The sequence below is a fragment of the Dermacentor albipictus genome, unplaced genomic scaffold, assembly GCF_038994185.2.
Source record: "Dermacentor albipictus isolate Rhodes 1998 colony unplaced genomic scaffold, USDA_Dalb.pri_finalv2 scaffold_11, whole genome shotgun sequence".
Classification (NCBI taxonomy): domain Eukaryota; kingdom Metazoa; phylum Arthropoda; class Arachnida; order Ixodida; family Ixodidae; genus Dermacentor; species Dermacentor albipictus.
The window spans coordinates 12,232,782-12,257,632 of NW_027225565.1; the positions used below are offsets into that span (position 1 = coordinate 12,232,782).

Here is a 24,851-nt window from a genome sequence, read left to right on the forward strand (position 1 = left end):
CACAACCAGTGGCACACACCCCTGGAAACTGCAGACTGCACAATCTCTGGGTTCGGCGCGCTTGTGCGGACGGGGTCAACGACCCAACACTGAGAAACGGGGTAAGGAAAACTAACACCTAGAAATAACTTGCCGATTGTTATGCCCGAACCCACACCCTCCGCAGAGAGCATGGGTACTGCTCGTACGGCTCCTACTCACCCTCTTTTTTGTCCCACACTGTCTTTTAGTACAGCGGAGCTGTATGTAACCAGTGTGACATAGAATTTTCTTGTCTGCATACAAAAACTATCATTATCAATGGCTTATACGCCCGTAAGTAAGCAAAACATTTAGTGGCTTATAGCCCCATGAGGCAGAGGCTACAAGCACACAGCAAAGTGAAGCGAAAGGTTTTTACATCCTTTCTCATCACGCACGCAACACCACACTATGGCATGTCGAAAACTGTCATCATGAATTGCTCATACCCCGGTAGGCAATGGCGCATACCCCCGTTAGCAAGCAAGAGAGAGAGATAGAGAGAAAGGCAAAGAAAAGACAGGGAGGTTAACCCGAGATTATCTCCGGTTGGCTATCCTGTACTGGGGGAGGGGCAAGGGGATGCAATAGGTGAGAGAGAGAAGGATAAAAAAAGAAAAGAAAAACCTAAATACACACACGCATGTACACACGAACTGTTTCTGTGGGCACTGTCACGCAGTCCACAAAGGCGTTCCTAGTCTTACGCAGCGTCACCGTACAGTCCTACGTCCCACAGTGTACAGTCACAATTTCTCAGAAAGTCCCGTATTTTTCAAGTATCGCAGCAGCGCCTTCATAGCAGATCGCGTTGATGTTCGCGTAGGCCAGTTTACAAGGATCTTGTTTTCTGACATTGGGCGCTTGTCCAGTTTCTCTAGGGTGGCTGAGAGGACCGCTCTTTGCGGGTTAAAAAGCAAGCAAGCAAATTGAATGGCTCATAGCTGCGTAAGGTAAATGGCTACTCAATTGCGATGGCACTATCTGTGTGGTCGTTGTGGGTGATTTCAATGTGTATGTTTCGCGACGGAAAAGGGAGTGATTTGCCCGTTTCGTGTTGTAGGAACATTGCTTGCGATGCCAAACCGATCCGGCCCAACCGACCAGCCAGTGGCGTACGTGCATCGATTTGACATAATCATAGCATGTGTTTGCAGTTGCGAGTATGCAGACCAGTGAACATCACAGTGACTACAAAGCCATTGTGACCGTCGTTACTAAGTGGCAATAGAATATTATTCCAGCGCAGTGGGTTGGTTCTCCAATAGAGTAGTCATGATTCGAAAATTCGAATATTTTTTTTATATTATCGAATACTTTACGTTGTCCACTGTACACTGCTGGAAAAAAGAAAAAGAAGTGTGTACCAGTGAATATGCACTTGACGCCATGGCCCGCTCTGCCCACGCAAGGCAAATTGCCCGTGAGCGCCTTCTGAAATCCCAAGAGAATCAAAGGCGTTTGTACGACCGGTGTGAGGATTGGGGGGTCAATCCCATCGCTCGTAATTAATTGTCAATATTGGAGTCGGGCATGAATTAAATGGTAGCTGCCCCATGCCGTCATCCAACTTATCCACGCTGAGGACGTTGTTGAAGGGAAGGACTACTTCTGATCTAGAAAAACGAATATGGGTTTATTTACAGTATCTACATAAGGACGCTGCAATTCATCAGTCTAGCATGAATGCGAGAGAGAGTGCACTCGAGCAGCCGCACAACAGCAGTTTATAAACACTCGGTCCTCCCTCGATCCCAAGGTGAGGGAAACGTTCGACCAGTCATCGTAAACGAGTCGCCTCTCTGCGCGAGGGATTACACACACACACTTTCGCACAGGTTTACGGTCCTCAACCGACGTCAGACGGTCTTCGCAGAACTCGGGGCTGACGTCAGGAACGGTGCGTGGTGTATCGTAGTGCCTAGGAAGACGAACATGCTGGGCCGGGGCAGTGGGGGAAAGAACCCCGATTTATTGAACATGTGTACATATATAGGTTTTAGAAAGGGGTGTGCCTATTTATCAATAACAGATAAGTTGTTTGCACAGCATGCACATGGTGCATGCGTAGTGACATACAATGCGCTTGCGCGGAACACGTGTGGCGCTCGGCGCCCAAGATACGATACACGTGGGAAGGGGCCTCGTACTACGGTCCCTCGGGAACTCCCTTGTTCACTGCAGACCGGGTCGGCGGTGGCGTGTTCAGTCATAAAGCCTGGTTCGTCGAACTCATCTCGGCTCCCGCGACGGAGAGATGAGGACGCGGCATTGTCTTCCGCACACAGTAGATTTAGTGACGCCGTTTGGCTAGAGCGTAACGCTGACTTTCCAAGAACAGTTGACGCCGCTGTCGCAACTGGCTGGCAAAACTTGCACCTCAGTGGGCCATTCTTAACACCGGCGACACCGAGTCGTGCACTTCCCGCCTCGTTCTTTGATGCTTCTATGGTCTCCGTCGCGTCAGGTCGGCCTGTCAGAAAAATTGCTGTCGCTTTACACAGGCCCATACTGAGTGCTTCGTGCCGTGACTCCCGTCACCTACGAGATCGCCCATGACGTCCCATCTGCTTCCCAGTCCAGTGATATCGTGCACGTCACACGACTGAAGTAGTATCACTCTCTCAGCGGTGACATTTAGACGCTCCGGGACGTCGCTTCTGCCTCCAGGGGGATTATGCTACACGCGTGTGGCATTTGATTGTTTGAACGAAGCGCGTGAGCTCCATCACTCGAGAAAGAGAAGGAAGAATGAACTGCGCTCGCGCGGTAAAACTAATCGGTCAGCGCTGCAACTGCTTTTGTAAATATAACCCGTAAATAGTTGCTCGTCTTACTGACTCGTCCTTCGCGTAACAATATGTTATGATTCTTTTCTTTGATTTTCTTCAGTGATGGACGACTTTATTCGAACCAATTAAAGAAAGTAACAAATATAAAAAAGGTATCCGAACATAATACATCCCCATTACAATGTGATAAGTATATCGAATGCCACGCGCTTTCTTCGCGCTCTTGGTACTTTCTTCTACCACCGTTTCCAGAACTTAGGTTTTTTGTTCAATTTTCGCATTCTTTGTCAAAGGGGTAATAGCCTTCAGTTCCCTCTTTCATACCCCATTGTTATGACTCCCTGCGGTGTCGGAAAAAGAGGCCGTGTAGCAAAAAAATGCTCTTAATACACCTTTGTTTTATTTTTTTTCCCTTGTTATTCTTACGCCATTCACATGGTAACAGGATTCACCCACATCGTATGCACAAGAGCAGCATTTGCGGATGCGTTAGGAATCTTTCTTTTTCCTTGTTCTATATTATTGTGCTAAGTTTTCCAAACATTTTTTCTCACCTGTGTACATACTGGAACGAGCATGCTGCAAATTGGAAGACGCATGCTGTAACTAACACTAAATGATAGCCTGGAACCAATCGTCGGTACTTAACCGTCCAACAAACAGATATGATCTTGATAGCATGGGACTTGAACTCAACTGCGGAGTCAATGTGTACCCAAAACTGCCGAGGCTCGTATGGATGAAGAGAAATTGTTGGCGCTATTTTAAGCGTAGGCAAAGAAACTGCTCTGTTTATGGAAAGATCGTCGTGGGCGCTTATGTCATTTTTTTTCTCTTTCTGTAGGATTTTGTTTTATTGCGACACGAATTATATGGACACTCCAGACGCATCCTTGTCCCCGTTGCCGTTACCGCGATGTTCGGTATGAAGGGCGACAACAGCGTCCCCTCGCGTCGTGTGCTACATGTGTGAGCGAAAGCACGCAACGCAAGCCGGCGGTGGCCGCTCAACGAGGCTCGCGCGAAGGCAGAAAGCGGAGAGCAAACGCGCTTTCTTCCGTCGCACGAAAGGCCGTGAGGGGAGGGAGGGAAGGGGGCGGACGGCACGCGAGCATTTCGCGACCGCGCGCATGGGCACAACTGACGATCGCGGCTCAAAAGTGGGAAGGCAAGCGATAGAGGGAGGGGATGGGCTACATACCCTCAGGTGAACGACAGTTAAGAACAATAGGAAGCGGCCAGTGAACTGCTAACGTCAATGTATACACAGTTTTGTTTGTTTGTGAATACGCACACGGAGTGCTTAGGTCTTTTTTTTTTTGTTCAATCGCAGTTGCATGGGAGTTCCTCAAACACGTCTTTTCCTTGAAATAGGTGTTGAAGCGTAGTATATGTCTTGGTAATATAGTCATACCCCTTTTCACACTAGCAAAGACGAACTTCAGAGATCACGTTATCTTTATTTACTAATTTCAAACTTCGTATGTAACGGGGGAAGCTAAGTGTGGAAGCACGTTGATATTGGATTAAACGCGTCAACTGTTCTTGTGCCAGATAATTAAAGGAGTCATAAAAAGAATACAAAGACAACAGCAAAGTGAGGAGAACGAATAGACCTGAACGAAAAAGGAACCGCTCCGATCGCCTTAGTTGTGGTGCCAGCCTTGCAGGAAACCTCTTTCGGAATTTCTCGTACCCCCAGCTAGTAATGGCCATTGAACTTGTCCTAATCCCTTCATAATAATGATAACAAGCAACATGTCATTGTCTTTCAGAATAAAGCAAACCAGCTGTTTGTCAACGAGAACCTGTACTTGGAGAGGAACAACGGGAATACTCAAAACGAAGTTACTGAAAGAATGACAACACATAAAAAAAGAACAAGGAACCCAAAAGGTTTTTCATATTCACAGCTCTCATAAATAAAAGCATGTAAATTTAGTATTCGATCAATTAAATGACTCTCCCAGAAGTACTAGAAAGCATGGAATACCTAGCACTGTACCCTCTCGTATTTTGGCACCGAAATCCACGGACATTTCATTTTCTTCGTCTACAGTTTACACATAGGCTTATCGGTGACAAGTTCAATTGAGAATAGATTTCAATGAAGACCATGGAAAGCAGTGCTTAAACAACGGAGCCCACATATTTGCATTAAAAATATTTTGAAGTGATCATTTGAATAATTCAAGCCGTTTCTTGGCCAATAGCTTAGACGTAGCCAATCTGTTCGCACCCGCTATTCGTACTTAAACGATGAGGACGAAAAGAACGTTCCAAGGCGCTGCTATTTCTATTCCTTAACACTTATATTGTCTACGCATGATCCTATTTTATTTCAAACGTATCAGCCGCTTATTGACCAATCCCCGTGGTGAGCATGTGCGATATTGAGGAAATGATCATCATCTTGGTCATCAGTGATTGAAGTCTGCCAAGTACGGAAACGGCGATGTCACGGACGTGATTCCTCTGCTCTCTGCCCGCATTCCATCACGGGTGCCGTTTAAGTTGTCAACTTGATCACGCCCCGCTGCCACCACGACTGAGCAGCTGTATGGATCCGGGACTTTCTATTCGTGCCTTGGGAGACGGAACACTTGTACCAGCAACCATTCGCCTCCGCCAGCGTGGACGCTGCCACTCGGCAGCAGGTCGCCGTTCAGCAGAACGCGAACAGAAGCCACAACTGCTGCAAGGTGTGCGTCTTGCTAGAACGCTATACAAACTTGGGGAGTAACATCGCCTCCCGTGTTGACTATCATTTGCATGTAGTGACGTTGTCATCGCCAACGAGCGACCTGAATGTAGACGTATGTGAACGCAGGCCGATGGCTGTGGCGTTTGGCAGCTTTTTGTTCTCCCTCGCACCGGCATGTCACTTGCCTAAGCCACTGAAGGACAGCCTCGTTGGCACCGTGGTGCAGGCGTCGGCACTGCACCCGCCTGCTCAAGGAGGAACATTTCGGTGCCTTGCGTAGTAAGCTGCACTCCAAATCGAGCCACAATGGAGTACTGGCGCTGCCGGTGGGCAGCAACACGACACCAAACATTCTTCGCTACTGTGTGTTTTATTATTTATTATTAGTTTTATTAATATTAGTTTTATTATGGTGTATTTCTTTTATTTCATAGTTCGATAAATAGAAATTTTTCGAAGACATACAAAGTGATTTTCAGTGCCGATATTGTTTGGTAAACTCTGATCTGTTTTCTCTAAGGGTCCTTTTAGCTTCGCTTTCTGGCCGCCTCCACCTTTCAGGATGGAAGAAGAGCCAGCACATCCCGTGTTTCACTTATTACATTCTGAACGTTGGCTGCCTCGCGTGTGATGACTGAGAAGACACGCCAAGGTTGGCTGTCCCATGTGAGAATGACAACAGTCGGAAAAGCGCTGGAAGACGGGCATAATACTTCATTTGGGGCCGCGGGCTCCGATTAGGGTCTTTGCGAAAGAGTGTTAGAGTGGCCTAGGCACATAGAATGTACTAACCTATTGAAGCTGCCGCTAATCTGTAGAATGGACTGGAGACAGGATGTTTAAGATACTACTGCGCACAAACGAAACCAGTGCACTCAGCGAAGCGTTAGTTTTGTTCGCTGTCCGAGTGGTTTGACTTATCAGGGCGACCGTCTTTGCAGGCGGCACTGCATACCTGCGATGCCACTTGAGTTTTGAACTGCAGCACATTCGCGGTCCGTGGCAACGCACCAGATGCGCGTTACGCGCCATGAAAGCGCTGCTGGTCTGCTGGCGGCACACAAGCCTTCACAAAACGCTGTACACGTCTTTATTGAATGTGCGTTCGTGTTTGTGACCGTATGTTCTGCTTGTCTGTATTTGTGATCACTGTGTACATCGTAATTATTATTAAGCACCTGGAGAAGCATACAAGCTGATAGGCCAGGCTATAATCTCCTGCATGTGGTCCTGCATGGGGTCCTGCATGTGCATGTGGTCCATACAATGATTATGTCTGGTGTTGTTGGTAATGCGTGCTGGAAAATTCTTTGGACCCCAACAGAAATGCGGCTACGGGAATAATTTCTGCCGGTAGAATAAAAGAGGCAGATTCTAAATATTGTAACTGTGTAAAATTGTAATCTATCTCTTTGAAGCTGCTTATCTATATTCATGAGAAATAAATCGAGGAAGTAAGGTAGGGACAGCATAAAATAGCAACACAATTACAAGAAGAGCTTTCCCTTTCTCACAGAAGTAATCGGAGGTCGATTGGAAAACCTATCAATTCCTGTAGCCCAAAACCGATATTAAAGGCGGAGCACAACAGTACTATACAAGATCAACGCAAGATTGCGAAGCTTTCGTCACAAGTCGTTTTCGTTGAATGGGAAACCATTGGGAAAATCAAAGTGATCAAAAGACTACAGCTCATTACTAAAGTATTATAATGCAGTAGCTATAAGATCTGGTCTGCGGAAGTAAAAAAAAAAGGAAATCCCTCCCATGTGTGTGCTATTCTTAGCAACTGAGTCATACAGACGCCAAAGGAGCATCTGCGAGTTTTCTCATCACTAGGAGAATTAAGAGGTTTGTTTGATTGTGGATAAATTTGCTGGTGGATAAATGTTGAGCACCGGGGATTCTTCAGCGTGCACCCAATGCGCGGTGTACGGGCGTTCTAGCATTTTGTTCCCACCGAAAGCTGCGTATTGTTGTGCCATTACCACAAGCCCGGATTCCGAATCTGCAAGATGCAGAATTTATCCTGCGAGCGCCCTAATTCTCCCTTCACAAGTCAAGATGCTGAGCCGTCAGGCAGCGGTGCTCTGCGGAGAAGCATCGGCGAACAGCATGTTCAGACATGCACACAAGTGCCAGACAGCCCGGCGCCGCACCTCCTTTTGCCTGGAGGTCACCGCGCGCGCGAACTTTGAACCGGGTGGCCAGCGCGGTCGCTGGTTGGACCTCTCAGACGACCGTCGAGTGCTGACTTTGTATTGGGCCGTTTGAGTGACAATGGTTCCTCGGGGATTATAAAAGCCGCGACGCGCCGCCTGAAAAACCGGATCCGCCGACCCACCGGGAGCACAGTGCCGCTCTCGACTGGGGTGAGATGTGTCACGCGTTTTCGCCGGACGTCGCCGTGCGGGAACCGTCGCGTTTGCTGTGAGATCTCGGCCCCAGTGCCGACCCGTTCATGTCCTGTATAATGACCTGTATATAGTGTATAAAGTCCCTTTTGTTCTTCTCATCGACGCCTGGCTCGGAGTCTTCGCTACCAACGCTCTGTCACGAAACGGGTGACGAGCGCTACGGGACCACAAAGTCGTAATCGTGGTGCAGCGGTGCAAAGTCGTAACAGTATGTCTAACTGGCAGTGATATACGTAGTAGTTGGAAGGTTGAAGCATAGTGACCACCGCACTATGAAAAGAAGCACGTGCAGGTGAAATTCCCTTAACATGAAAGGCTCGGTGGCCTGGTAGCCATAGTTAGTGAACTAAGCAGAGATGATGTGAAGCTTACGAATAACATGTGTTCAAAGGGGCCAAATTTGGGTCTTGTCCACTGCACTGCAAACAAAAACAGAATCTGAGACAATAATTATTTTTGTAGCTTTTATCGGAAATTTTCAAAAGCTAAAACCATATAACCAAGTGTTCGGCCTAGAAAAGCGCGCCTGTAGTCAGAAAGACGAAGCTTATATGATAGGCTAGTCTATAGAGAAGCTGAGTACATTTCTGCTACTCCTTGCTGTCACATGAAGAAGCTTCGGTCGCTTTCTCATGAGTTTTCAGCCGCTATAGAAAGAACTTCCATAAAGTTTGGTGGCTCTGGCGTGAACTACAATCAATCCAATCTTCCAGTCAGGTGTGCTTGAGACATCGGAATAATTATTCACGTTGATATAGAACTCATCTTTGCGTCAGGCCCGAAATTTCCATCTAAACCCCGTTTTTGCCGATGTATCGTCAGGAAAGCAAGGAACCCAAAACTAGAATCTGCTAAAGGGATCACCAGGTGAGGAGAGTTGGCTGGTCTGCGCTTTTTTTTATGTCTGCGCTTTTTGGAGACGATGGAAAACGAAAGCTTTCCTTCATCCGCTTCCGACTTCTTTTACGCGTCGAGGCGGTTCAGGCTCTGCGTGCTGAGAGCGGATAGGGACAGGTCAGCGCACTATGACGTTGCAACAGCAATTGACCTTTATTGCCGCATATACAAGGATGTTTTTTTTTTAAAGGGTGGAGTGAAAGTTTGTCGCAAAACTGAAGTTGGATCACAGCCGTCTTAGGAGTTGCACGGTGAAACATTAGCTTATTGAGAAGAAAACAAGTCGCTTTTCTCAGAGTCCCTAGGAATTTAATACGATTAATTTTCCCATGCATATGGAGGTCAACGTGCATATTTCTGATACTTGTTTTAGGGGGAAGTCTGAGCGTCCTGACAAAGTTTATTGAGGTTCCTGCATCATTACTTAGCAGAAGATAATGCTTTAGTCGAGAATCACCACCTGTTACTTTATAAATAACTTCGCAATAAATGAAGAGACGATGCACTTGATATGGACATTACCCAACACTGCAGGGTTCTAAATGCTTTAAACTCCTAATGTTTAACGTGTCTAGCGATAAGCCGGAACCATGAAGTACCAAAATGTCGTAGCTTATTGCTCTTTGTGGTAAGTTTACATTTTTGCGGCCACACAACCTACACAAAAGTTAAACCGGAAAGCAAGGATTTTTGACGTGCGCCCTGCATAAAAATTGCAATGAAAGCAGGCACAAGCACCTCATTCTGAAAATCTGATGAGTTACGTTCGCATCAGCAGAAATTTTGCTGACATAAACTGCAAAGGTGTACAAATGAGACAGTGGAATGTAACTGGTTTATTGCGCAAAACAAGTCTGCTGGCAGGGATGTAGAAAAAGCATACGGTATTTGAGGCTTCAGTTCCAATATCAGTGAAGTCCAAGCTGCAGAATGGCGGAATGTTTGAGCTGTGGCGCAGAAAATGACCGTCAAGTTATAAATGCTGTCCATAAAATCAATTGTGCTGCACCCCCGCGTTTACTTCGTCACATTTTCTCTTAATTTGGACACTTGAAGAAAATTGTACCAGAAAAATATACCATACCAATATATCCCACGTGACGTTATGATCCGATGCTCAAAGCGTCGCACCTTTTGAGTTCATCCCACTGTGGGTCATCGAAGAAGAGGTAAACCAAATGCAAGAGATACTGAAGTTCAAGTTCTTACGTTGGTGAAATAAGCTGCAATATGGAAAATTTTCCCCTGTTGCAAAAAAGTCCCACAGGCGATACCCATGGGCACGAAAGGCAGCACGCTTCGTTGAGAAAATACAGACACTTCATACTACAAAAGTACAATGACCTCTTGGTTGATAAATAACTTATGCTGAACCCTTGGTTAACCTACTGTGAGGGAGTTGGTTTAAAAGCGTTGCGCTTTGGGCGAGTTGGTTGTACACGGTTCTTATTAGACTTTTGCGCGCACAAAGACAGGACGTCGAACGAAGAAGGGAGACACAACATGCCCATGTTGTGTGTCCCTTCCTCGTTCGACGTCCTGTCTTTGTGCGCGCAATCGTCTAATAAGAGTTGGTTTATTTCCTTTCGATGCAGTGAAGTTGTGATTTCTGACAGGACGAACAAAATGACAAGTTCCCATGAGGTGACAAACTTTTCAGTTCCTTTATCGTGATTCCCGCCAACCCAATCACACATATTCAAGTGTATACGACTGCATTGGCGAACTTCGTTTCTGTGAATGGGAACATAACTATATGGACTGCCCCGAACGCCGCCATTATGAACCGTGATCAACCGTGCTCCGGCGGTGGCTATGTTTGGCGCGGCGGCGCAGCCCGTACCTTTCAAGCTATCTGCGAAAGCGGCAGAGTGCGGCATGTGCTGGGAGCTCCGTAGTAGTAGTAGTGATTTTGAAAAAGAAATAAAGAGAAAAGTGCAATGCCGTAACTGTCTCTCAAGGGAGGGCACCTCAACAGCACTGCACAGGGTAAGGGGAGTGGGGAGAAAAAGATTAGAGAGAGAATGAAGGAGAGCAGTAAAAAAAAAACAAGAAGGTTAAAGAAGAAGCAATGCAAGGCTTACAGCCGCGCTCTCAGCTGTGTTTCGCAGCAAAAGTCAAGGAGGGCAGGAAGCACTCTTTGGACGATAGAGGCGTGCGCTGCGGGAAAGAGAAGAGCCGCCTCCGTGTCGCAAGGCAGTCCCACGCGACGATACGACGCACAAAGCGCAGTGCGCTCAACATCGAAGGATGAGCACCCTAGCAGGAGGTGCTCGAGAGTCTCTTCTTCGCCGCATTCCGCACATGCGGGGCTGCCAGTTCCGTGCAGTCTGTGCAAAGGGGAGGCCGTGCTGTAGCAGCCGACGCGTAGCGGCAGGAGGAAAGAGCGGTCCCAGCGGGAGAGGCGGCGCGGGGGAGGAGGCGAAGGGGCATCCCCGCAGCAACACGTGCGTCAGGATGATGCGCGCGGAGGGTGCGCAGTATGGTCGCCTTGGCAACGTCGAAGCGAGTGACAGAGTCGGCGAGGGGGAAGCGAGTCGCGAGAGCTTCCTTCGCACGAGAGCTCCGTGAGCGCTGTGTCATAGAGAAAGACGGGGCTTGCCGCGCCCGGCTTATTGACGCAGTAAGCGAAAACCGGCTCGGCCGTGTGACGCAATTGCGCGTGTAGTACATGCGTGTACTACGTCGTAGCGCCTAAGACAGACAAGTTTTCCCACATTCTGTGGCCCCCAACATTATTGTAACTAAAGTCGTTATATTTGGGGTAGTTTAGAAGCACGGTTGCCGCGCCCGGCTTATTGACGCAGTTAGCGAAAAGCAGCTCGGCGGTGTGCCGCAGTTAGTTTCGCGTGTACTGAATCTTACTGGTAGAAGTTCGTGACGCATTCTCTGACCCGAAAAAGTATTGTAAATTATTTGGTAACTTTTGGGGATACCTTGAGGCTTGCTCGCCGCGCCTGGGGTTGTGAAGCTGTTAGCAAAAAAGCAAGCCGGCCATAGTGCGTGTACTGAATTTTAGTGGGACAAGTTTGTGACGCATTTTATAGCCCTGCAACAACATATATCATATTTCGGTACTCACGCTTCTCGAAAACGTGACGAGCGATTGCCGAGAGTGATAACACGGGAGTGTTGCATGCGCCGGCAGGACGCGTAAAAGATAACACGGAGGAGCTCAAGAACATGACATTTATGTATTCTGAGTGATTGAAAACAGGCTTTGCACCCACGAGTCTCACTTGAGTGCGATTAGAAGGCATTCTGCGAGCGTGTAACATGGTCTGGCTGAGCCTGTGTTGTAGCCACCTTTGTGTACTTGGCATACAATCGTGTCGACTGAGGCCAAGTTGTTTTGGAAACGCGCAGTCACCCGTGTATTTGTGCAGTTAAAGCGCAGGAAATAATGCCCGGAAAAGGAGGGGTGCTTGAAAGGCGGATGTTCAGATTTTATGGCATTGTTTGGGAGGAGTCTTTGCTGCGAAATGTACCTAAAAGTGAATTTATCTGTAATGCCGCTCATTCACCACGTACGCACGTTTCGCCTCTACACGCAATACTCCTGTTAGGTCAATATACCGAAATTATACATGCTTGTAATTTACTTTCTTTCAGCTGATGGAATCCGGTGGAGCATCGTACGGCAACGACTGCTGCTTACTTGGTGCCACAACTTTGGATGAATGCAGAAGCCTGGAACGAGCATTTATATAGAGCAAAATAAACATTTCATCATTTCAGAAGACGTCTTTCGTTCTCTTTATGAAATTGCAGCCGACAGATTCGGCGCAGTCTTGTAAAGGCCAATCGCAATCATTTCTACTTAATAATGAAACGATTCCACGCCAAGGCCACGCGGGGTTCAGCAGAAGCGAAAAAAAAAATGAATGCCGCGCCTAGCAGCGGAGCTGGCGCGGCGTGTACCAACTGGTGTTCAAAACGCGCGTGCCCAAAACCGAAACCGGAAAAAGTCAACAACATCCGCTTGGTGCGCTACAGTCAATTCGGCCGCTGGGTTCTATGGGAGTGTCCGCTCTTGTTGAAAATTCATTCTCTATGGCTGTGTTCTCGCCGATTCGTTGGCGTTGAAGAGAGAGGCAGCACGTAAGTCAATTCGCTCGTTGCGGCGGGCGGTATGTTGAAAGCGATCGTCTTACGGGAGGGACGGAGAGACGGTTTTCCCGTTGAGTAAGGATAGAAATGCGTACGCATTTAAAGCCATCAGATTTCAGTGTGCCCTTAATATCTACGAATTCGTAAGCGCCATTGAAGACGAGCTGTTGCCTAGAGGACGTGTTCGAATAGGTCTCCTTTTGCAGCTACGCAGTGCTGAGTCAGCTTTACCACATCTTCAGTGGCTTTCTTGATGGCCGACGCCAGCATTCTAAGGCAGACATCCGTTATCCTTGCCTTGAGCTCTCCTGACGTCCGTCTCAATTTTTAACATAACCCCGAAGAAAGAAATCGAGTGGAGTGAGGTCAGGTGACCTAGCCGGCCAATTTACAGGCCTGTGCCTTCCAATCTATTGCGCATGAAAAGTCGCATTCAGCCAGTTTCGTGCTTGCCTGCTGCTGTGTGCTGGTGCCCCACTTTGCTGATACCACAGAAGTGGAAGACGTGACAGCTGGACTTCGCTGAGAAACTCATCCACCACTCCTTGACGGATTTCGTCCACATAACGCTGTCCAGTCAGTGTGTGAGCGAAGAAGCCGGGACCAACTACAGCACCGGCGTAAATTCCGTACCACACATTGAGCAACCACTATAGTACTGGTGCCGAGTCTGCTTTACCCAGAGTGGATTGAAGTCATTCCGCTAGCCTGCATTATGCAAATTTATCCAGCCGTTTCCACGAAAATTGCCTTCATCTGTGTACATGATGTTGCTCAAAAAAGTCCGGTGACTCATCAGGCTTTTGTGAGGACCCAGTTAAATAAATCTAGATGATTTTGCAGCTCCTTATCTTCCGAGCATTGATGCTGGCTTAGGTGCTACGAGTGAAAGACCGAGTGATTTAGAATCCTCCAAACTGATGACTTGGGAATTGGTACCTGGGCGGCCACGTTCCGCACGCTAGCGTGAGGGTTTGAGGCCATGAATACTACAACATCTGTGCGTAGGCTAGGACTCAATGATGGAGTCCTCCGCCGCTGTTTCTGGAAGCTGCCGGTTTGTCTCAGGTTTTCATAATTTCTTACAATAGTTGTTGGGTTTGGTCTACCGCAACACTTCCATTACTGATATATATTTGCAGCCAGGCACGTATCCAGTATATTTTTTCGGGGAAGGGCGCCCAACCCAAGGTAATTCTTATGCAATAGAGGGGAGGTGTACCTTGACTAGTACAACTGTGAATAATTTCCCACCATTCGCCATAAAGACGCGCAAACCCACAAAAGAGAAATGAAATAAGGTATATCTCACAGGTATGCCTGTCACATACACCTCTCCTGTATACTTGACAAACAAGAAACCACATCAAATGGACTCGCGCAGGAAGATAACGACCAAGAACAAGTGAACCAGCGAAAGTATAAAATGAAGATTTCTACTAGCGTTTTTTGAATTAGCTCTGGAATCATTATAGAGGAATATATATTAACGGAACAATCACAGTTCTTTTGGTTCTTGTGTTTACTGATCTACCAAGTTCATTGCGAACACCGACTCGTATTGTTATTGAGGCATATATCCTTCATGTGCATTCACACGCCATTGATAAAAGACTCTGCCGAAGGGGTGACTGAAGTCTGCAGGTTTTTTGCAGGGTCAAAAAAATCACGCAATACAATTTGAAGTGTGATGAACATCATCAACTTATTTATTCTCCAGGCAAAACTTATAAATACCTTAAGAAAAAATGTTTAATTGGCTACCTCCATCTCTTTCAAAAATATAATAAATTTTGTCCTGTGTGTATATTTAAAAATATTGTATATGTGCATGGTATTTACAGTGGAAATTTAAAACAATGCTGAAGTGAGAAAATACGGATGAGGTAGGCGCTGCTAGCACTTGTAATGCGCTTGTCCTCCTATTGTCGGGATTTTCAGAAAGAAAGGGAAAGTATGAATTAAAAGCCGTGCACAACCGCGCCAACAATAATGCAGTACGTAAACTATTAGCCACAGCGAAATCTTAGGTGAAAAGCTAGAGCCAAGTCAAAAGAAACATCAAATGATTTGGGTTCCATAACTCTGGCAATGGCATTTTTTAGGTGCTCTTTGGCGTCTCCGGGGAGGGGGAGGGCTCTGCCCCTCCGGAAAACGCCAGAGGGGACTCGGGCCCCGGAGCCTCCCCCTCCCGTAAACGGCGCCTATGCGTCCAATTATTTGTCTTTTCACGCAGCCAAGCTGACTGCGCGTCGCTAATGTCTCTGGAACATGGGCTCGCCGAAAAACGCGAAATCGAAGGAGTTATGTGCAGCGCCAGCCTGAGCATGTGAAACGTAAGCGCGCAGCGGACCGTAAGCAAAACTCGGCGGAGCTCCGCCCGATGGCAGCTCATGCACAGTCGAGCCGGCCGAACCGTGCATTCCGCGCTCGTTCAAATCACGTGCGCGTGCTTTCCGAAACAAACGCGATGCATCAAACCAGGCGTGTGTGGCGAAAGTGTGAAACGCCTCACCTCTGCCATCGGTGGCCCTTCTGACTCGTACTTTGGGCGTAGCTATCGACCAAATGTTAGCGTGACGTCTCTGGTGCCAGAAATGTGTGACCCCGCGATACCAGAAGTTAGCGGCATGTTTGGTGTAATCCTAAATTGAAAAAAGAAAGCCGCGTAACCACGATGAAGCGTAATTTCGCTTATGAAGCTAGGCCTCAATCATTATAGACGGTTTTCTTTTTTATTTATGGGGCCTATAGAGTGAGTTCTGTCTCACTCTAGCTCAAGGCTATGTCTCTTCGAGTTTTTTTCGACTTCAGGGGGGAGGGTCTTGGGAAGAGAGGACCACAATTTAGCCTGTCGCTACAAATAGGCATGTTTTAGAGATTATTTTGAAAAGAAGAACGGAATATATGTTGAGTATCATCAAACATTCGTGACTTCTATCCCGCGAAGCTAAGATGTGTTTGTTGCGTTATTTGGCAAGCGAGAGAATGAAATCTATCTAATAATTATTTATGTAATGGTTTGTCCAGTCGTATTACACGTGTAGTTGTCTTGAGTTTACATCGTCTTTATGTGTTTGAAATAAGGTCCCCTTAAGTGTGATTGCTATATTGACCTGGCATGCGCTCTAGCACATTAACGTTCGCGCAATGCTTATTTTAAGGGCTCATTATCGCTTTGGCAGCAGATAAGTAGAGAGATTTCTGTGGACACCATAAATGCGAAAAATCTCTTTTTTTCTTTAAAGAATAGATAAGGTACATTGCAGGCAACAACCCGCTGCCGAGATAACAGGCCAGAACACATGCTTCTAGAGTAAGAAAGATTGTGCTTAAATATATATGAAACGTTGTTAAGGCTTCAAAAATACGCCTTTAGTTACGATGCACGCAAGCGCAATTAGCAAACAATTATAGAGAAAGCGCTTCATTTGCTCTAATTAGAGGAATGGAATGGCTCAGCTCACCGATCCCACTGAGTGCGGATTGTCCAACTCTCACCATTCCGACAAGCAAGAACATGAGTGAAATTACGGAGGTTTCCACCCTACAGAATGGAGTGGGAATGGAATGGAGGGCCCTGCTCCAATCAACTACGACGGGTCACGACGGGTCAACCAAGCAGCCACGACGGGTCAACCACTTCCGAGAACAGCATGCAAGATTTTCGAACGCCACAAGTAAAGCTTCACTTCAAACGTCACGGGAGAAATGACATGCACAAACGGATGACTTACGCTGCCCTTGTGCTTCTTTCTCCTTTGTCGTCACTGACCCGGTTTTCTGGCCCCGTCGACCTTGGCTCTCCTGGGGCGGGGCCCGAGGTGGCCGAAGGATCCAGAGGGAGACGGGGAACACGCAGCGTCCACCTTCCTCCGCGGTGGCCTTATCGTCGCCCTCCCAGCCGCTAGCGCTGCCGACGAGACTTCTTCACTTCCTTTCGCCATCCATGCGCACACAGAGACATCAGAAGGTTAGAAAAAAAAAGAAAAGGAAAAAGAAAGGCGGGGAGAAAATTGGTTACGAGAAATGTTCGCCGAAAAGGGCCCCGTAACTATCTAGTTTGCACACACCGTAGAGCTTTAAACAGCAGAATAAAACGCCTTATGACCGATCGCATTTTTGTGTCATTAAGTTGTGTCACATCTCGACTAATGAGATACGCTGTCACTTAACTGAACCAGCAGTGAACAGCACGTAGATTCCTGACTGGCTGAAAGAATTAACGATATACGGTCTGCGAGAGACGCCGCCCTGGAAGGCTCGAGATTCTTTAACGTTCACCACTGCAATGCGTTGCACCCGCGGTCGAGAAACGACTCTACGACCTCGCGCACAGGAGCAAAAGCTGCAAAGAAATCCCTAGGGTTCCACTGGTAATGAGGAGCGAAGAGCCTGCGTTGCTTCTTTTTTTATTATATTTTTATTTTCTAGCATCGTGCTGCATTCAGATGGATACCAGCTCTCCCTTTCGAGAGTCGTCGAGGATGCCGGGTTAGTTCGGACTAAAAATCGAGCCAGCGGTTCCACGTGGTCATGCATTAGCAGCAGGACTGTGCGTATTATTCACCTGTTTGGTTCGCACAAAACAGCACACACAAGTGTTTGGTCGCACAAACACTAGTGCGAACACCATGAGTGTACTACGAGAGAGTGTGTGTAGTGCGTTATGTGAACCTCCGGATAATATATATATATATATATATATATATATATATATATATATATATATATATATATATATATATATATATATATATATATATATATATATATATATATATATATATATATTTGCGGGTTTATATAGGTAGTCTCTACTTTTCCGAGTTACTGAACATCGAAAATTCGCTGGCAGTGTTTTCAGTTACAGGCGAGGTAAAAGCCGCTTACGGAACAGTGCTGACTATCAGTAAACCGATACTTATAATTAGACATAACCTATACTTAGCTAAACTCCGCAGTCATCACCGTCATCATCTTATTAATGTTAACTGCAGGACCAAGGCCTCTCTCATCGATCTTCAATTAGCCCTGTCTGAAGTATGAAGCGAGCGAGATAGCAGCTCGATAAGGATACCGGCTTCATGCACGGCCGATGGTGAGGCACAGACAGTGTCGTCATTGACGGCCGTCGGCTAAACGCGTGACATTCGCGCTGTTCGGCAGTTTTTGTTTTCGGGGTGAATTTTCCCGGAATTTCAGAACGCTGTAGAAATTGGGCAGCGCCAACATTTTTGGATATCAGGAAACGTTTATGAACATTCTCTGACAAGTGGCTTCAAATCTTGCGTTAGGACCAATCGTGGCTCTTTCGGATAAAAAGTTAATATAATGTGCATAATTACTTGTCTAATTACGATTTTCAGTGATTTTAATATGTACTACTTTACGGTAAAAGCAACCCTGAAAAAATTGTTTCGTTATCGCATCTTCCCTATTTTTATGTAATTGGGAACGCATTTCTAAAACGCCCTGTTATAGGGCACCATGTGATCATATTTAGTTATTTACGGCTAGTTATAAAGCGTAAGTTTATTCCATAGTTTTTTTATTGCAATGGCCCGACCGTATTCCACTTTCTTTTGCGGAAGCAAATAAATGTGTCGATGGCGGCGTACTTTTCATGAAAATATTTTTCTGTCTTCGTTTTCGAAGAGAATGGCAGTGAAAAATAAGGAACTCTATATAGCACGACCATGGCTAACTACAGCGTCGCAACGTCACAACCAGTTGCCCTCTGGAATGTCGTTGTCTAACTGGCAACACGGATCCTGACAATGGCTTCAAGAAATTGTCAGTTATTGTTGCGGGCTACTCTTGGGGCAACCGAACTTTTCCTGGACCCTCTCTCGGCGGTTGTCTTTAGAAAAATTAACGCTCGCCCACCGTGAGGGAAGTAGATAGCCAGCTGTCTTGACAAGGCTTGCGGTTTACCTGAACGACTTATCAAGAGGGCGGCGGGCTTTGGATCGTAACGGACGGAACTCACGCAAGGTTACATGACTTGCAATGTAGGAGACGTGCACCGACGCTCAAGGCGATCATCATTTTTCCGAATTCAAGCTTTCAATGTGCTTCCGGTCTCCGTACTTGGCAGCGCGCTGCATGCCATTTCTCGTTTGCGTCGGAGTCACAGTCGCTCTATATATTGGTGACGACAACGGGGTGTTTGTTCCACGTACACCGTATCATAATCATAATAAAGGTGGGTGGGATAAACCTGCATCGTGATCGCATGACGGGATTTTTTTTTTGCCGTGGAAGTTATTTATTATATAGCATCGATTGTAACTATGGTGCACTTAGTGGTCCCTCAGCCTCGCTACACTAGAGACTATGGGATGTATACCGTCGACTTGAGAAATTGTACGTCACTGTGCAGCCACGACCGAAGCGGACTCAGCTTGTCTTGTAGCAGCGGCACTCTCATTCTATTGGCACTGTCCTACTTTCAAAGAGTGAAAACCTTACAAAATATAAGAAGGGTCTATATGTAGCCTCACAGCAGCCCAGTGTGCCAGCCACCGCGGAGCACCGCAAGAAGTTCGTAACACCGGCGCAGCTATAGATCTCGGTTGCGCGCGACGATGGGGTGCCCTTTTGTTTGTGGCACAGGTGGGTCCAATCGCTTACCTTAGTCGCGCCGTGAAAGGCTTACGGGATCGGAACCGCGCGGTTCGTCGTGGGGAGCTTCGGCTGGAGGCGGCCTGTTCGCGGGCCGCTGCGCCGCACGAGCCGTGACGTCTGCGGCCTTCTGCTTCGTCGGGTCCTCGTGTGGCTCGACAGAGGCCGGCGCCTCGCGCGGCGTGCCCGTCTCCGTCACACCGGGGAAGTCGTCCACGACATTCGCGTGGCGCTGGGGCGCCTCGACCGAGGCGAGCGCTTTCGGCTGGTCGCTTTTGCTGCTCAGGGAGGAGATGCCTGGGGACGACTTGGCCGATTTTCCGATGGTTTTCCGATGGTGCCGATGGTTCCATTTCTTGGGGGTGGGGGGTGGGGGGGAGGTTATTGTCGATGGCGATGTCAATTGCTCGACACGCGGCACTTGCCCGTGAGAAATATTGGCTACACGTCGAGAAAAAATTGTGTCTGGAGAAAAAAAATGGCGTCGAGAAAAAAAATGTGTCTGGAGTTCCGCGAGGACAAGACGCGAAGGCCAAACAAGGAAAGGGGAGGGGCAAAAAGAAGGAAGAACAGGGAGTCGTAGAGAATCAGGGCAATTTCCTCGTTAAATTCTTAAAATTTATCCAAATTTATTTCTTCAGCTATTCAAAATTTCTCAGTAGTGATTCTTTTCAGATTCGGACAATCTTTTTCTTAAATCACACGATCCTTTGCCAATCCCCCATAGTGGGTGAAAGCCACTCTCGGAGTAAAGGGAAGCAAAGCAGACCATAAAAACGGAGGTACGGCAGTAGTTAAAAGAATATGTGGCAAAGCGGAGTCGCAGCAGGGACGGCAACGTAACCTGCTGGATACGCCAATGAGTTGGCGCAGTGCTGGGCGAATTTTCACGTGGTTGAGACGAACACTATACAGCTCCAAACGGTAATAAATTTTAACAGTCATTTTTATGCCCCGCTCATCTTAGTCGGCTTCATCTACTTCTGCATAACGGGCCAGGATCACGGATATCTTTGGCCACTGCGGGCTTGTGACATCTATTCTCGGAGAAAAGGAGTGGCTAAAATTGCTGGAATATTCCGTGAAAACAAATGAGCTTCCATCTAAACGAACATGTTTGTGTTCCATTGCGTCAGAGCGAAGAAGATGTAGCTACTGCATGAGAGCGCGTGGCGCGTACATTTAGACAAAGTGTTTGTAAAAAACCGGTATCGAGTGCTGCTGCAAGATAGACTCATCAGATATGACTTGTGGAGCTACGAAGCCAGTACTTTCAACTGGCAAACTTTCATTGACTATGAAGGAAGGAAGGAAGAAAGGAAGGAAGGGGATAAATTTATTGAAGGCCAGCACAAAGGCCCACGAAAGGAGCGCACTTGCTCCGTTAACGCCCGTTGTTGATGCGCCGTGACCTTACTCTTGCGCACTTTTAGGCGGCTACAAAATTGCGCGTCGAAAAGCTAGTAAATGAGTCCTTCAATGCGCGTACGCTTACGCGAGCAGTTGCGGCTTTTGAAGAGATAGATGCCCGCTTTACACTTTCACAAATCTGCAGCCCATCTTAATGGAAAATAGCGCTGTATTTTCTTTCACTGACCGGGTTTCGCGTCCCAAAGGTTGTACCAGCATGCATTACAAATTAAGTTTAATTGTGAGTTTGAAACGTACCACAGCTGCCTAGTGGGTTATGAGGAACGCAGTTGTAGACGGCTACGGATAAATTTTCACGACCAGGGGTTCCTTAACGTGGGCCCAAAGCAGTGAGATTCACGCAGTGAGACCCCTAGGTAACGTATACCTTCCAGAAGTGCTTGGATTTAAAGTGGACGGAATCAACCGGTCTGCAGTCGAGATAAGAACGATAAATTTAGAGTATGGGTGCAAAAAAAAAAAAGCAAGGAAGAGATTGATACGACCGGATCCGTTAGAGGCATAGGTAGGGGTACGAGGTAGATCGAGAAATTTTGAGGCAGAGAAAAAAATTAGAGAGGTGTATACAAAAGAAATTTACTTGTCATCCCGGCCCTGCGAAAATGCATCTCCACCGAAGCTGTTGCGAAACCATCACAATAACTGCTGGGGGGGTATGCAATGCTTTATTGATGGTGAGGGTGCTTGTTTTGAGCTTGTTCTTTATTGAAACGTACGTTGTTTGTTGTATGGGCAATTTCAATGAATGGTATGCAATATTCGCTGCACTTTGCTGAGCTCTGGTATAGCCTCTGCCTCACGGGGTTATGAGCCACTGCATTTCTGCTTGCCTACCGGGGCATGAGCCATTGATTATGATGTTGATGATGATGATGACGAGGATGATGATAGATGGTTGTTCTGGAGCTTGTCCTTTATTGAAACGTACGCTGTACTGTACGTTGCATGCGTGGTCTTGCTACCGATGAATACACATGATATCACCGAATAAGTGCCGTCAACGTCGCCTTAGGAAGAGTAATTACGAATATGTTAGAAGAAATGCCTAGACTAGTGAATGAAGTCACCAAACACACGGGTGAATAAAAGTGCGAGTTAGCACTGTACCGCCGATGTAATTCCGCTGCAGACGTCGGCGAAATGCCTGCTTGGCAATACCTGCTTGGAAATATACAAAACTAGATCTTACCAACTTTTCAGTATTTTTTTTTCGATTGTTACGGAAGAGTAGAGCCACACGATATTGTTAGAAGCGGGGCAGCGCCGGCCAAGGTAGATGCATGCGCTGACGGCAAGGCCGGGTTTACTCCTTCGCGGTGTAAGTAATTGTACTCATATACGCAAAAGATAAGAGAAATAAGTCAATTTCGTACAAAATACAGACGCAAAAAGGCACTGTGCGTGGTAAGTCTGCTCAGACAGCATCAAGGTGTAATTACTTCACAAATATGATGCAAATTTTTTCTGTGAAAATCGAACAGCAAAATCATATTGTAACCAACAGTTACAACAGCCGTTTCTACGAAAACTTATTTATTCTGGGGGAACCTGTGCCCGTCAACAAAAACTGACTGAACAATCAGCAACAACAAAAGCGTCCCTCGAGCTTCGCTCCTTCGAGCGTCGTTCTCCTCTTTGTGGCCTGATGTCGCGTGCCAATCGTACGATTCTCGCGCACGAGCCGCCGGCCTGTCAGCACCGGCCGAGCGTTGCCTTGCGGCGCTTTGCTTGACGCTCGCGGTGTGGCGGCTACGCAGTTGGGATATGTCGGTCGTCTTTTTCTTCTCGCAATGCTGGCGGCAATATGCAGTAGCTACCACCAATCCTCGCTCTGAGCCACGTGTTTTCTAACACATTTCCCAAGCAACCGCAAAATCGAAGATGTCCTCGCATGTTGTCATTAGAATAAGACACGGCGTGATTTAAGCCCCTTACAAACGAGTCCAGGCGAAAACCTCGTATTAAAAAAAAAAACAATTACCAACAGTGTTACATGAAGGAACTACGTAGTAACAGTACAACATGTGCGAAGTGCACGCGTAAAATAGATACGATAACTCCGTGACAACTGCTGAGATGATTTAAAGGGCCGCGTACAGCATAGTCAGTCCTTGCATGCCTCAGGAGCTGAGGAACACAACACGATGCACTCTTACAATCGTGCACCCTACAGTGACAGCAGCAAGGAAAAGAAGCGGTAAATGATAAAGGCGGCAAGTGGTGTTCACAACGTAAGCCAAATGCCACACTGCGGACACACCGAACCAAAACATGGATGTAGGCCGTGATCGACTTCATCGCTTAACCACGTAAACATTACCGAGTGCAACGCAAATCGACAGGACAAAAAAAAAAAGCGTGATGGCAAGTGATTTCCCCCCGAACGGCGGCGATACATTCCTACCGTTGATCCTGCCAATGAGGCCTAATCATGTCACCGGCAAGTTTTTGCTGGTTTTTAAGGACGCCACCGCTCAACGCTCGTTCTTCGACATTCCTTGAATCTTTGGCCGCCACACATATGCGACGGGTATAATCACTATCTCTCCCTTTCTGCTACTTCTCAAGAACCTGCGCGTCCAAGCAGACTGAATGGCACTCGCTCTGCCGTTACCGTTTCAACGCCAGATGTAATAAATCGCTTTACGGTTTAAAAAAGACAACGATTCCACTCTGTGAAGATGGAATGGCTGCGAAAGCTGACGACAGTTAAAGCTCTCAAACGAAAAGCAAAGTGCTTTCGCTGCCATTCCATCTTCGCAGAGTGGAATGGTTGTCATTTTTTGTGTTGCGAGTCTGGCGTCGTTGCTCGTTCGGAGGTGCCTGGGCTCGCGATTGTCGTTTTCGTTCAACATCGCGGGAACGTTCTTCGTCGGTAGTCGTTTCGCGCCGGTGCAATTTACATTCTCGTTGCTGTTCCTTCCGGCGCTCCTCGTACGAATGTTGTTCTTCGGGTGTACGAGCTATACGTGTCCTCCCTATCGATAACGCCACTGCTTTTAGCGCCGATACCTCTCCTACTTATATACTGAGATAACCTTGGCGTCACGCTATTGTTGTAATCTCTTCCGCATTTTCACACCTGCGCCGCCGTACTCCACCCGTATGGACTTGCAAGACATCGCTAAGTCCGTTTCTGTTGCCGGACGCCGAAAAAACTACGGAAGGTTAGTCATGCACAGCTTTTGCTCTAATTTGGCACCTCGATGATGATGATGATGATGATGACGATGACATGGCGTTTTTTTTCTTATTGTATCGGGCGGACGAATAGGTTACCTCCTAGCCTGTTCTTGAAGTCAATGCGCCCTCGTCCGGGAGAGTGCAAAACGATTTGCTCCTGTCGTGTGAGTTTGCCGCTGATCCTTGACCAAATCAGCACTCTCACGCAGCACGAACGTTAGCGCTAATTGCAGTAAATGCATAAGTCGTTAGAAGGGTATCGTTTCTCGGCGATGTTAGTTAAAATTTGTTGAAATTTGGCGGATATTTGAAGTACCATTTCTGAAAAATTGCACCCATTCAGTTACGCTGGTGTATTGGCGTGAATTTCGAAAGAGTGCCGAAGGGGCAATGTCCAAAATTCCTAGACGGGGCACTGTGAAATTAAAGACGAAATTGTGGCACTCCCAGAACAAATGCAGAAGGTGCAGCCGAAACAAGGAGACCCAGTGTCTGATGGATGATTCGTGCTTGTGGTTATATTCCGTGTGTTGCTATGTTCACCGATGCTTTAGGATGTGCCTCAACTGGCATAATATAAACAACAGTATCTTTCCTTCTCCAAGTAACTGAGTCTCCTTGTTCAAAGTGAACGAACAAGCTGTTCTTGATTCCATATTCTAAGATTTT

The 24,851-nt window shown here is 47.0% G+C and overlaps 1 protein-coding gene across 1 annotated transcript in view; it reads right to left on the reverse strand.

Moving 5' to 3' along the window:
* Positions 1 to 19,914, reverse strand: part of LOC139051328 (uncharacterized) — a 35,682-nt gene extending 15,768 nt beyond the window's left edge. The window contains exons 1-2 of the mRNA XM_070528340.1: positions 19,578 to 19,914; positions 16,679 to 16,878 (exon numbers count right to left, since the gene is read on the reverse strand). The gene's annotated coding sequence lies outside the window, so the exon portion shown is untranslated. The remainder of the gene's footprint in view (positions 1 to 16,678; positions 16,879 to 19,577) is intronic.
* Between the last annotated feature and the right edge of the window lie 4,937 nt (positions 19,915 to 24,851).